Source organism: Calypte anna, chromosome 15, assembly GCF_003957555.1.
Source record: "Calypte anna isolate BGI_N300 chromosome 15, bCalAnn1_v1.p, whole genome shotgun sequence".
NCBI classification, from domain to species: domain Eukaryota; kingdom Metazoa; phylum Chordata; class Aves; order Apodiformes; family Trochilidae; genus Calypte; species Calypte anna.
The window spans coordinates 7,370,436-7,384,887 of record NC_044261.1 but is presented as its reverse complement, the minus strand read 5'-3'; the positions used below and the strand labels follow the sequence as shown (position 1 = coordinate 7,384,887).

Genomic DNA, 14,452 nt, shown 5'->3' with positions numbered 1-14,452 from the left:
TGCTTTGAATGCTAACGAAAAGAAGGGAAATTCCAAAAAAACCCAAAACAACCATGTGCTGAATTGGAGGCACATTCTATAGTGTCTTCCTGAAGAGACTTAGCTTTACATGTCAGGCACAGGTTTATTGAACCAAGTAAATGTTCCCACTCACTCACCATGCTCAGGCACTGTATCCTCTGGCACTAACACAGAGGCCATAGAAATTCAGAACCCCAGAGCATCAGGCAAAACTCATCTGAACAAGCTTTTGCTGTCTTCTCCCACCCAGCTGCCAGCAGAGAGGCCCATTCACCATTAGTATTGTTGTAAATCAAAACACACAGAATATCCTACATGTGAGCTGGATAATTCATTTAAGGCCAAATCTGTCCAAGTGTGGAGTGTTAAAATGCAAAAAGCAGCAGTGTGATTAACAAGCAGAAAAGGGATACAGAATCTCCTACTTTGGGGAAAAAACTTCCTTCAAGTGCACTTTTTTGACACAGCCATTGTGTGGTTTTATACCTCTCCCCAGATCATATATCACTGACCAGAGATGAGGAAAGACAGGCAGGAATTGCTAGAGCAAATCACTCTAATGGTTACACCAACCATTTCAACAACAGTTGCTCCAGCTCAGAGCCTGACACACAATTATGCTGGTGCAGTAACCAGCCTGAAACTAGAAGAGTGTTAATAGCAAAGATCAAGTGTGAGCCAAAACTTACTAAACCTTGCGATACATTTAAAATAATAACAAGAGAAATCTGAAACCAAACACCATTTCCTTTCAAAGAGAGATAAAATTAAAAAATGACTCAGCATCTATGAGTCAGGGCAGGAAACTTGTCATGGAGCCAGTGATTGTAGCTCCAGTGGAAATGGGCATGAGGGCTCCCAACAGCCATCACTGGGGTGTTCATCACCACTAAAGCTGCCAAACCTGATGTGTGACCTGTCTGCAGAGCCTGGGAGGACAAGTTCACCATGAAAAGCTTGAGGAAGCCAATTGTTCCTCCAGATGAGCTATGAAAAAGAAAGAGAACTGCTCAAACAGACCACAAAAAAATAAGGTAGGTTAAGCCAGCACAGCTGTGGCTCTTGTGGGTCACTGAGTTAAACAGAAAACCAGCAAGAGTTTGGGGCAGAGCTTTTCAGATGGAGCTGCTCTGAAAGACTGGGCAATGACTTGTTCCTCTCTCAGATGATGATGATCTCCCACCCACAAGGCTAAGGAAATTACAGAAAGCAACTGTCCCCAAATAGAAGGCAAAGAGTACTCTGAGCCTTCCAGTCCTTTTGAGTCTGGACTCAAAAGGACTGTACCTGCAGGACATCTTACTTGACCAGCTGACAGCTGAATTATCCCAGCTCTCTCCCAGCAAATCCCTGGGTTGTGACTGCCACAAAACTCACCAAACCAGCATTGGGAGCAACACCCTAGCATCCACTGGATCACCCAGAGCAGATCAAACCCAGAGCCTCCTCCAGTCCTCCTCGTGCTCCCCATATGACCAAGTGCAGGAGGTCCTCACTACTTCCACATCCTGGGGGCACTCCATGAAATCTCTGCTGGAGTTTTCCTCAGCCCTCAGCTGATGTCCAAGCTGCTCATCAGGTAAATAATGGAAAGATGAGCTGTACAGACGGAAGACACCTCCAACATCCATGCCAAGCATCAGGACTAAGTCAAGCTGACAGCTGGGCTTCCACTCACAGACAACCTCAGCAAAATATTCAGTCCTCATGATCTCCATATACTCTAGAAATCTTCAGATACAAGCTGGAAAAGGCTGGCAAGTCAACTCATGAGTGGTTATCAAACCTTGCACTGCTCTTTTGGAGAAAGAGCCAGGAGATCACTATCTAGATAGAAGAATTCATAAGGTTTTCTTACAGGAATCATGTAAGCCCTGCAACCTTTAATAAAGCAATGGTAATTACAGAGAATCATTATTTTTTAAATCAAATGTACCAAGTATTTAAAAACACAGTTGCACAAGCTGCCAAAAAGGAATCAAGCAATATATGGAACTCTTCCAGTAATTAGTATTAATTAGGGGCAATTTGCATGGGATCACTCATCAGATCTAGAAATGCCAGCCCCAAAGAGCTGCCTAGTTTGTCCTCTGTCATACCAGCTCATACCCTGTCAAACCTTATACCCAAAGACCTCAAAACACCAGCAGACAGGGAAGGTACCTGCAGCCACAGGAGGATTCTCATCAGGCATGTAGATCATCCTGAGTACACAGTGGCAGAAGTTACAAAACAAACCCCATATCTGAGCTCCATTAATTACCCAGTATATCAGAGGTATATTCTGAGCTTTCTTTTCTCTTCAAAGGTTGTCCAAATCACCCCTCTGTTAGAGTCCTTCCAGGAAGCCAAACCTCTCTTGCTGGATTACCCCACTGCTTCTCAAGTGGTTTCCCATGGTCTTTGGCCCTGTAGGTCCCATCAGGACCATCACCACCCACAGAGCTCCAAGCCCCTAAATGGGGCCCACAGCCCCCACTTAACTGGTTGAGCATCACTGCTGGGGGCCCTCCAGGATCAAAGCCAGAAGCACTGGGCTGGATCCAACCTGGCAGGGCCAGCCTGAGCACAGCCCAACCCCTGATCCAAGCTGGAAAGCTCTGTCACAGTTAACAATTTCTACAACTGCCCTAGAAAAGTTTTTGGGGTTGTGTAATGGATATTCAAACTCCAGGGAGATGAAATCCATCTGCAAGAGTTTCTCATGGAAGAACTGTGCACTACAGAAAGTGTACATACTGCTCCCAGCCAAAAGTGTTATTTTGCATGGGCTGCACCACATGGATGTTTTTATTACTACACTTCATAAAATATTTCTGGAGTTTACTGGAAGATACAGTTTCACATGCCACCAACAAACACAAAGCTTGCTTCAAGCAGTTCCTGACACATGTAGAGGAGACAAGAAATTCACCTAAAGCCTGTTCAAGTAGCTACATCTTCCACACACTGCAGAGATAAGAGCCATGACTTGTGATGGATGGAGCCATCACCAGAGTCCCACTCAGACAGAGCTTTCCCAGGAAACCACACACAGTCCATCAGAGCATTGTCTTGGATCTCTGAAATTGCACAGGGTGGTTTCCCACAAAAGCTTCCAGATACATCCTGCCAAGAGTGTGGTCTCCTCTGCCACCCTATAAGCCCCCCTTCATAGTCATTCTGTCCCTGTGGTAGCCAAAGTGCAGCCAGAGAGGGTCCACCTGGTGGAAAACACTTACCTCAGGCTGCTGGTCAAAGTCCTCATGGATAATCAACCCCGTGATTCCCACTTCAAGTCCCACAACACTTGTACATCCACAGACAATCTCCCCATTTTCTGAGCTCCCACCCCTTTGGTCCAGCCCAGGCCGTCCTCACAGACACTGCTCACCAACATAGATCACAGCATCCCCCTTCTACTGCTGCCTGCATCCCAGCAAGGCTCAGGGTGAGCCCAGCACCTTCAGCTGGTAGCTGAGGAAATGCACCTTAAAAAATCCCAAAGAGTATTTTAAATGAATGCACAGCAATGCTTCTGCTCAAAAGTGCTGCTGTTAGGCAGCAGCTTGAAGAAAAACAGTGTCTGGTGAAAAAAAAAGCATTTTAAGTGGTGCTTGTTTATTCTCTGATTTCTTAGGTGATTATCAGCTTGGCAAGGGTTAGCAAGGAATATCAGAGCTCTGAAAAATGGCTTTTGAGTCTCATACTGTTACAAAATAATAGCTGTCATTGCTAATAATGCAATGACTTTTAAACCACACTTAGCAGGGGATATTAATGAAGATATTCCTCAGCTGCTAAATTACTGATATTGATTATCTCTGGGTAACGAGGATGGATAGAATTTCCATCAGAGTTAACAAAATGGGTGAAATAATTGATTGGAGATGAAAACACTTCCAAGTCAGTTACCTTTTGGGTCTTTAGAAACAGTGACTTTGAAGCACTCGAACAGATTACCAAAATCTTAAAGACCACCCCAAATTCCTCACTTATGTTTCAGTGTAGTGAATATTTCCTTGATTTCTTGGTAAATTTAATCTTATGTGTGAGAAATTTATATTATGGATCATATATCTATATCTGAGATCCTGTTAATTTTGTGGACCTTAATTGAAATTTTTACCACTGAAAACCTGAGGGGCTTCAGGCAAGATCTAACTATGGGACAAAATATACTACAATTACCCTATTTCCTTACGAGCCACAGGAAGACTCAAAGAGATCCGTGCAAAAAGAAATTATCATAAACACAGACATGCAAAATTTCTTTCGTCTGTTATTCAATGATTATTGTAGTTGAATCTTTATAATGTCACAGAACAAGTTCCTTGGACAGGGTCATAGTCCCATTGTTGGTGGATAGTGCTGCCAGCTCAGCTAATAACCCAGATACTCTAAGAGACTTGTCTTTGGAACTGTACAAATGGAAGGGAACAAAAAAACTGCTTATCCATGTCTGTGAAATAAAAGCACAGATTTATCAAGCCTTTCTAAGAATGCATTTCCCAGAGAGCCATAATGCCTTGAGATTAATTATTCTGAATAGAAATTAGAGAGGATGACACTAAGCAGTATTGATTCCCTCCTCAGTTGCTGTCCTGGCCTTATCTGTTGCTCCTGCCTCAGACCCATTGTTTTTCCCTTTCCTCTACTTTCACCTGGAGTTCAGCCACAATATTAAAGAGCCTACAAATACTTTGTTTCTCCCTATTTTATCCAAGTCACCTACAATAAAGCACTGGGAAACAGCAGGCACCAAAAGTTACGTCACTCCCTTCTCTTCCTTTCCTTCCTTCACTTCCTTCTTTTCCTTTCTGACATGGGTGGTACAAACCTCCAAAATTTTAACATTTGGGAAAGGAAAGCCAGGAGTGATGGGAGACACCCAGGCAGCCCCAAAGACAGCTTGATTTTTTTTATTTTTTGTTTTTTTAAGTAGGCCTCCCCTAGCGTCCTGCCAATTGCTAGGGGAGGAGGGGATGTGTCTTGGGGTGGGAGGTGTTTAAGATAAGAGCTGAGATTTGTGAGGCTTTCTTTGCTCAAGACTTCGCCTATGCAATCAGTAGCCAGGGGATAATTTATTGACAAAATTTGTGGCAGATCAGACAAGGTGTTTGTGAGATATGGGACTTTGAAAAACGAGGTGCAATTCAGCCTTTGAAATATTCCTCTAACAATTTATCGTAGAGCCATATCTCAAAACCTACTTGGCCTAGAAACTTCAGGTTTGTTTTATTCAAGAGTCCTTGGCTAGATTCAATGCCCAGGAATACTGCAGGTAAGGTCACAGTCTTATTTACTCTAAGCTTCCAGCCTCACTCTTCTTTTTTTTTCTTTCTTTAAGCTTTCAAACATTCCTTCAATCTGGAAAGAGACTAAGACAGGATTTGCCAGGATTTTGGCAGGGTTTAGCTGCTGTGTGGGGACATGGACACAGCCCCTAGCAGATTAATACTTGCTCTGCAATTAGCAGCTGGGGCTTCACACCCTGGAGTTTGATTCACTCTGTCTACAACCCCACAGACACCAGTACAGACCCACACCAGTACAAACTGGTATTTTGTGCCATTTTGCAAACTACAAAAGCCAAAATCAATCACATTCAGAGATCACATCCATCAGCCCAAGCAGCAGCCTCCCTGCACAGTGACAGCAGAGGGGCTCTCCAGGACCAGAATGCAAGAGTTCCAGGCAAATCTCCTCCTAATATTAGGGAAACAAGAAGAAAACTTTGGAAGCAACATTTGTTACCAAGGTTTTCAATACACATGGCTCAACTCCAGCTTCATCCAGCTCTACACAGCACTAAGTTTGCTGGTATCAGTGGTCAGAGACCCTTGCTAACCTTGCTCACCAGTTTATATTCAGGGGGGCATATAAGGAGGAAAATTTATCAGCATAAACAGGGACAGCCACTTCAGTTTTAGGATTACACAGTGGGACAGGTTTCACTCAGAGCAGGAAAGGAAGGTATGAGTAAAGATTTGAAACTTCATACCATGGCAGCTATTTTTTTTTTTTAGAACAAAACTACAATACTTGCAGGTTCACAAAAGTCAGTTTAGTTCATGACAACCTAAAAAAAAAAATAAAATAGAGAGCTCAGAAGCTCTACAGATCTTCCTCATGGCAGGACATCTCCAGTTAGTTTGAGACACCTTAGCTCACCTCTGATAGAAGGTTTCTGGCAGATAAAAGGCACTCAGGCTCCAGGAGTCAGAGCAGCAAAAGGAGTGGGACAACAGCCAGCCCCTTCCCAGTGCAGGGGAGGACATCACCCAGCTTTCCTAACCAGTTCTTTGGCTCAGAACCAAGGCTCCAGGCTCCTCACTAGCACCAAGACCCCCTCCCTGACCCCCTTTATCACTTCCTGCTCTATCCCTCCCCTAAGCAGTTCTCTTCCTGCCTCACCTGTCCCTCATCTGGATCTGCCCAGCCTGCATATTGCCATCCCTGGCAGATGGATTCAGTTTCTTTTGACCTTACAATTTCAGTAATCAGGTAGGCTTTTCACCTGTCAGCTGCCTTGACAAGCAAATTGATGTTGCAAATAGGGGAAAAAAAAAACAAAAAAAAAACAGCAAGGAGGAGGAGGGGAAGAGACTGGAAAGGGTGAGGAATGACAAACAAGCCTTTTGCTATCTTGCCCCAGGTGACTGTTGCAAATTGGCAGCATCAGGAAGGGAGTCACCCAGGGTTACCATGCCATGATTTGAGTATTAACAAGCATCCTGGCCTTGTTTTCATCCATAATGTATAATTAACCCCTTGGAGCCAAGGAGTCTGGCAGTGGCATTGTTAGGGCTGCAGTAAAAGGTGGTGTGGCACGGTGCACTGGGAATTCCTAACAGCCCACCATCAAAGGTTTAATCACATGCAATTTATGCCTTCACAGTTTATTATATATTGGAGCTTGCTGGAACCTCTCCTGTTATCATGCACCAACATGCACCAAATCTGCGCAATCTCCAGTGGTGTGCATTGTCTCACAAGTGCCCTTTCCCCATAGTAAAACCAAAAGAAAAAAGAAAAAAAAAAAAAAGCAGTAACAAGATATTTTTAAACAGTCTAGACAGTAAATTGAATAGGAGAAGGTGGAGGCTGAGGATGAAAGATACGAATGTTGCTCCTTTAATATAGGACAGCACATATACATAATTTTAACTCTTGCGGCTGTCTTGGAGTGCCCAGAGGAAAACCTGAATGGAAAGGTTTAACTTTTCTGGGCTCTAAAATGCTTCTGTTAAATATGTATAGATTACATTTCCCAGATGCTGTTTCTAATCCCCAGTATATGTGTTGTGCCAGCAGGTAAACAACAGAGAAACCTTTATTAAGCTCCATGCTCCCCAGTGCAGAGGAAACTTCTGGGACTGGTTTTCTGCTGATGGTGTCAGCTCCAAGAGCTCCTGAGCTCTGAGTCCCTCAGCTCTGACCCCTTTCCCTCTGTCCTGGCTGGATCCCTCAGTGCTTCCTCCCAGCCTGGTGGCATTTGGAGTTTTTGGCAGGACTTTGCTTTCATTGGTTGGTTCATCGATGACTTTTTTTGCCTCCACTGTGTTGAATGGACACAGAAAATTTCAGCTGGTCAACAGGCAGGAAAAGTTGTTTCTCCCCTGACTCCCAGCACTGGTTCTGTGCTGATCCAGCCACATGCACAAGACTCATGAGTTCAGCCCAAACTTCTTCATATCTGAAGAAATAACAGACTCCAGCATCTGGGGACAACCATCTCTGTTTTGTTTGGTTTCTTTGTGTTTCGGGTTTGTTTATTTTTTTTTGGACTGGTACTAGTGATGTACCTTCAAAAGACAAGACAAAAACATACAAAAAAAAAAAAAAACCAAAAACCACAACCAGGAGCCATGAGTCTCACATAATCAGGTAAGTCAAGAAGTTGTGATTTAAATATTGCAGAAAATGTTACAAAGCTCACAGTCTGGGTAGCAGCAAAGAGAGGGAAACTGGAATCTCTTTAGTTCACATCCAAAAGTTAACCACCAAAAGTACTTTGTTGGTTCATAGCAGTCTGCTGAGACACCTGCTCCCAGGAAAACCCTCCCCAGACCACCAAGAGTAAGAAGAAAACAGGGATGAAAAAATCTAAAAAATGCAGATTGTGTTACAGATGAGGGACAGGAAAATTGAGTGACTTCCTTTAAATCACAGGATATATATATATAAATATATAGCGGAGAGGAGAACTGAATTTAGACCTCATAAGATCTCATCCAAGATTATTGGCATAAAGCTGGCACTAAGTGCCAGAGAAAAGCCCAGGGACACCACCCAGGAGCCAGAGTTCCAGAAAAAACAGGCTGGTGCCCAGATAAGGTGTGTAAAATAGAGCTGCAAAATGTAGCAGGGTGTTTTTCACATTATCACCTTTCCAAGGTAAGGTCTCAGCACAGGCAGGGTTGCTTCCAAATAGAGGGAGTTTCCTGATAGTTGTTCTGCAGCAAACACTGAGTTTATCTCTGCTGCAGTGATGCAATTGGAAGGATGGGACCCTCTTATCTTTGCTCAGGCCTTGGGGTGACACAGCAGCTCCTCCAGCAATGTCTGCAAGAGATAGGAGGATCCCATGGCACAACATCTGCTGTGGGAAATGTCTCCTCAGGGGCTGACTGAGCTCTTCTGCTTCCCAGTCTGCAGAGGGAAAAGGAAAATATTTCAGATTAGACCTTCTATAGTATGATATACCTAGGAGCACTTCCTACCATGTGCTTCTCCTGGGCAGGTTGAGGGGAATGCTCTTCTCTGGGTGTCCTTTAGTGTGGGTTGGACAAATGGCCAGAAAAGGTCTGGGTATAAAATTACTCCTGTGTCAAAAGAGTGGAACAGGCTAAAGGACCCCCCAAGGCATCCTCCAACCTCTCTGTTCATCAAAGAGACCTTAACACAAAGCTGTGAGAACAAGCCCATCACAGCTGGGCTGAAAAAAGACAGCAAGAGACTGTCCTGGGGATCTGGGTACAAGCCCTGCTGACGGTTCCTATGGGATGGATGCTTTCTTCTTGAAGTCTGTTCTTATTTAAAAATAGAAGAAAAAAATCTGAGCTGGCCCAAATGTAAGCATCCCAAAGGTGAGGATTTGCACTTCTCCAAATGCTGTCTCATCCCATCTGCAAGGCTGACAGTGACTGCCCCAGTGTGGGATCACTGAATGGATCATCCCTGAGATTAATCCCAAGGAGAGAGAGCTTCTGTGCCCTGCAGCCCCAGTGGATTTTTGGCAGCCAGGATAAAGGTGTCTTGAAATTATGCAAAACCATCAATGGTATTGAATGCTTGTGGTTTAAAAAAAAAAAAGTTGCATAGAATCCAGTCCAACAGGCATATTGCTCAGTTCCCACTCCAAATCCAGCTCTCACATCTCTCTCATAGGACTGCCCAGCGTATCTTTAAATCTTGTATAACCACCTCCTTTCTTCCTGTTCCTGCAATACAGAGCTGCAGAGGTCTGGGCTGTGCCACCAGGGCATTTTCCCTGATGGGTGGGACTGAGTTCTGGATTCATTGCTCCACAATGCAAACTCTCATGGCAGAGGAAGCAGAGGTCCTGGAGACAGCATTTGTTCAGTTTATGCTTTCACACTGGAAGGTGAGGCTCAAGCAGGTCTCCCTTTGCATCCCAACACTGGATTTACATCAAATGCAAGAGGCTGAAGCGCTGGGTGTAATCAGGCAACAGCTGGAAGAGGAGAAGCCCCAGTGCTGAAATGCTCCTCATCTTGTCTGGGGATGTAAGCAAAGGCAGCTGCTGCTCAGAGGTAGCCTGGGGGGTTTTGTGGGGACCAGCTCACCTCTCCAGCATTTTATCCACCACAAGTTAGATTCCAGCCTCAGCTTTCATCTTCACAGCCAAGCATAAAGTGCTTTGTACCCTTCCTAGGGATGGTCAGCAAATGGGGAGCTGCCAAGGGGTGGTGAGGAGCTTGGAAATGCAGCTGTGTCCCCTCCTCCTGCACCCTCATCCATAAAGCAACAATGGGGTGTTCTCTCCACCTCACTGAGAGCACCATGGTTTATCCCCAGGATGATGGGAAACAGCAGGGTCTAGAAAACCCAGGTTTGGTACCAGAAGGACTGCCTGGCAAGGAGTTTTTTCAATGATGGGTGAGTTTTCACCAGAGCATTATTGGTATCAATAAAGGCAATTTAAGAACATGGCAATGCTTCAAGCAACAAGTAGATATTTTTTCAGTGGGGTGTTCACTTGCTTTCTCTGTGATGTTAGGATGTTAGGAATCTGGCCCAACATCTCCTTCACCCTTTGGGTTTCAATTCTCTTGATAAACCTGGTCATTTGTCCAAAAAAGATTGGATCCTTGAGATCCCTTCCAGACTGGTATTCCATGATTCAATGATATTTCAGCAAAAGAAGTAAAGGAGAAACCTCAGCTCCCCCTTGTCCTAGATGTAGTTAATTGCCTCTGAGAAGAGACAACTCCAGCAAGAGAAAAAAAGAGTCTACAAGCTAAAAGCCCTTATTCTGATTTTTGCAGACTTCTCACACATCCTTTTTCACTCCTTTGAACAGTTACTGTCACATCAAAGTTCATAACATCAAAGTTCATAACAGAGCTATCCACCCAGGAGCTAATAATTCACAAAGCTCACAACCAGGAAGTCATTTGGGCTTTAACCTCTCAACTCTGGGAGCTGTGTTCACAGACCACTCTTCCTGGATTATTCCTTGCTTTCCCAAGCTGTTGTCCTTTACTGAAAAAAAAAAAAAAAAAGAAAAAAAAAAAAAGACCAGGGTTAGTTAGAGGCACTGAGGGGAAATGAGTCATTAAACTCAAAACACAAAAAACCATACTCAATTTAGGACAGTCAGAACTGGTGTAATCTCACTGGCTTTGATTTCCCTTGCCAACCCTGCAGACACACACACACCCAGAAATCAAATATTCCTCTGCACTTCAGAGGAGGAATTGTGACAGAGCAAAAGTGGGGTTTGTGGGTGTGTTTCACTGTTTTCCCTTAAGCCTATTTGCTGGCATCTATTAAGAAATCACTGCACTTTATTAAGATTTCTCTTCCTTAGCATTATGTACATTATGCTCCATTTTTTCTCACAGCAAAACAGATTCCTTTACAGTTGCATAAAATCAATAAGTACTCTATGAGATGAACCTCCAGGAGTTTCACATACATTCAGTGTAGAATGAAGTGAAGCTTAAATTTGAAGTGCCTGTAGTGCAGAAGGAGACGTGATGCAGAGATTGTATTTTTCCATCATCTTCTGGCTGCTCCCTAAACCTGAGTGCAATGTCCAGCCCTTCAGTTCCTCCTCAGCAATGGTATGGAAGCTATTAAATTTTAAAATGCAATCGTGTACATGAAAGTGAGGTCAGTCCTTCACAGTGCTTTGAGTTCAAGCAGAAGATGAAAAAGGGAAAATATCTCAGCTGATGATGAAAAGGTCAGTGGGAAAGGAATAGAAAACCATAGAGGTGGGGGAGACATCCCAAAATAACTTAGACTGCAATGAGCATCCCTTGGTGTCCATGCAGTGCCCAGCATGAAGAACCAGGCAACCCAGTCATGACCCAGTGACCACTGGCACATCACTTGCCCTCTCCTGGCCTCAGCTTGCCCAGAGAAGCTGGGGGGAGGCAGGACACAGGTTACACACCAGTGTTGCACTGGGATGAGGTTTGCTTCAGGACTGTTAGCATTCCAAGGTGAAATATGGAAGATGAGAAGCAGCTCAGGTGCAAAGCAAGGAGCAGGGATACACAGGGAAGGGAGCACCGAGTGGAAATCTCCTCTCCTTCCTTCCACCTTTCCCACAGCCCATCCCTGCTACCCCCTCCCTGGGCATGGCTGTGCTGGACAGGGGACAGAGGTGACACTGGAGGGATAGTGTTGGGTTTGAATTCATGCACCCAGCTGGATTATGGGTGTCACTCACCAAAGGTGATGAAAGGCAGAGGAGCAGAAGGGTGAAATCAACCTCACAGCTGTCCCACAGGAGCAGCTCAGACAGATGTCAGGAGAGGCAGCAGGACAAATAGTGACAGAGATGAGGGACAGCCTCACTGGAGCCCTTCCTCACCCTCCAGCTCCACAAAACTTTTCCACATAGACAGGAATGTTATTTTTTAACAGCAAAACTCTGGAGAAATGGGGGGAAATGGTGAACCGTGGCTCTCCAGCAGCATAAAAATCTAGATGTATTTTCATAAAATACTTCATTCTTAACTGAGGTCTCTATCAAGCTCCAGTGTTGGTTGAGACTTGTAGAAGCAATAAATTCTGAATTATAAACAGTAGCAAACAAACAGCTTTTTCAGCATCTGCCATTGCTTGTGAAAGAAATATATGCAAAGCCCTGGGAACCTCAAGGTGTCAACTGAAGAAACTTGCTGGTACCAGTTTCCCCATCAATCAGAGTGACCAGCACCTCCAGCCACAGCTCAGAGTAACAGAAAACAAATGCTCCAACAAGCTGCTCTCTATTTGCTCTAGTGACTAACAGCTCAGAGGGAAAAAAAAAAGTTTGAAAGCAATTTATGAGTGGGGGAAAAAAAAAAAAGAAAAAAAAAAGGTAAGGCTTTAATATTATTCATTGCAAATCATTCATGCTCTTTTTCATGCAAGTAGTCCATCCATTCATCAAAATTTCTGCTCCATCCACAGCTGGAAAACAAGCTGTTACTCATTTTTATTTTCTCAAGGTATAAAATACAAGGAAAAATCACATCCTGCTGGTGCACGGGCCAGAATTACAGAGAAGCAAAGCTGCAGGCAGCAGAGCCCCATGGCTGCAGGCTGCTCTCCTGGGGCAAATTCCCTGGGGAAAGGCTGTTGCCCCAAAACATTGAGGCTTCAGATTGCAGCCCCCTTCTTCAAAGACCACAACTGCTCAGGTGTGGTCAGTGGAACGCTGGGGACAGCAGCAGCCTTGGTCTGCAGCCCTCCCAGTACCCCAGGAGCCTCCTCATCCCCCATCCCGGGGCTCAAAGCTGAAAAGCACAATGCTCTGCAACTCTGGGGAATTCAGCCTTGGATTTGGGGAGGTCAGACATGCTAAAACCAGCTGAATTTTCCCCCTGGGGTGTTCAAGAGTGCCTCAGCCCTTCTGTGCAGGAGCAGCATCTGGAGGCACCTGCACTGCCACTGAGTCACTGTGTGTGGCAGGTACCAGACAGGTCTCTGCAGGCATAATTATTCAGTCTCTCTTTATGATAATTGCCTGGGTGAATCCAGCATGCAGGCAGGTCTTATAGGTCTTCTCCTTGGCTTGCTAGGCTGCTGATGTATCTCTACTACTTTATATATATATATAAAGTAGTCAGACTCGCTTATGCATTCCTGTTTTGTTGTTTTTTCCATTTCATTGATTAAAATGTGAGAGTGAATTTAGGCTAATGAATGTCAAGGACTCTCTGGCTGGAAGTAAAACCTGTTCAGGCAGTGCTCCCCAAGCTCTCCACACGGGCTGTGCCAAGGTAGTGCCCTGACTTGCCACACTGGTGAGGAGGAGGATGCTGGCTCCTGGCTGGGCATCCCAGCCCAGTTCATCCCAGTACCAGTGCCTGGGCTACTCATTGTGGCAGTGATTCCAGGCAGCCTGAGAGGGGTAATTTCAGACTTGCATGGAGGAATCTCAGAGAAATGCTGTCACTGTCAGGCTGCTCCCCATCGCAGAGCCAGTGCTACCCCAGGCAGCTCCCACTCTGCTCTTGCAGAGGGAAATGTTTACCTACAGCCTTTCTGCAGCAGCTGGGAAGGAGGCTGAAATACAAGAAACAAGAAACATGACATCCTTTGCCTTCTCCCAGCAGAAGAGAGATAAGCTCCTTTGTAAGGGAAGCAGTGGTGAGAAACAGATACCCCCAGCAGTAAATTCCACTGTTAGAGAGACACATTTATAGGAAGATAACAAAAGAAAGCTGCTTCTACAGTGACTTTTTGGATAGAGAAAAGGAGACATCTATTTTATCTTTTTGAAGTAGATACTGTGTAGGAAATGGCTGTCTTTTTACAGCTGGCTGTGTCTTCAGCTACAGCTTTCCCAAAACCTGCTCCTGAAGCTATGTGCTGTATAAGAGTCACCCCCTCAAATAAAGATCAATAATAAGTTATTGTGAGCACCAGGCTTTTAGATTTGTCAGTCTCTTCAGAATAAAAGTTACCCCTCTTCTGACTTCTTAACTTTGTTGGCTAAACTTTAAAGCTGTGGCTGAAAACCAAGCAGAAGCACTGAGTGTGCTACTGTAGTGCAACTGGTTCTGTGTAGTTCAAAGTCAACATTCCTGGGTTTCATTTCCCAGCTCTAACATGGCCTTTTCTTTTCCAATTTTTTTTTTAATTAAGCTTTGGGAAAGTCATTTGATGATTCTCTTCTCTGTAAAACAAGCCTATCCTGAATAACATCAGAAGATGCAGAAATTGATATGAGCAAATTGCTTTAGATTATTTTTGTATCTAA

At 44.5% G+C, this 14,452-nt stretch overlaps 1 long non-coding RNA gene across 1 annotated transcript; it reads right to left on the bottom strand.

Annotated features, from left to right (window-relative positions):
• Positions 1-7,562: 7,562 nt before the first annotated feature.
• Positions 7,563-10,732, bottom strand: LOC115599216. The gene is made up of 2 exons (XR_003988221.1): positions 10,656-10,732; positions 7,563-8,655 (listed from the first exon to the last, which is right to left on the bottom strand). It is a non-coding gene; the product is annotated as an uncharacterized LOC115599216 (long non-coding RNA).
• Between the last annotated feature and the right edge of the window lie 3,720 nt (positions 10,733-14,452).